Raw genomic sequence first — 255 nt, forward strand, 5'->3', positions numbered from 1 at the left:
TAGGTAACAAAACACATTGATCCCTATTAATAATGTTAAGAAAAAGGAAGGCCCCTGCCCCGCTTGCTCAGCTCTGACCCTTAGAAAACATTCCTGCACACTCTCTCTCTCCCTCCCTCTCTCTCTCTCTCTCTCTCTCTCTCTCTCCCTCCCTCCCTCCCTCCTCCCCCTCTCTCTGCCTCCTCCCGCCTTGGCTTCAGTCACCCAGTTACAAAACCTCTCTACAACAGCATTACTGTTGCAGCTGGAGTGTCA

The sequence above is a fragment of the Condylura cristata genome, unplaced genomic scaffold (genome assembly GCF_000260355.1).
Source record: "Condylura cristata isolate star-nosed mole 26May11 unplaced genomic scaffold, ConCri1.0 scaffold00036, whole genome shotgun sequence".
Taxonomy (NCBI): domain Eukaryota; kingdom Metazoa; phylum Chordata; class Mammalia; order Eulipotyphla; family Talpidae; genus Condylura; species Condylura cristata.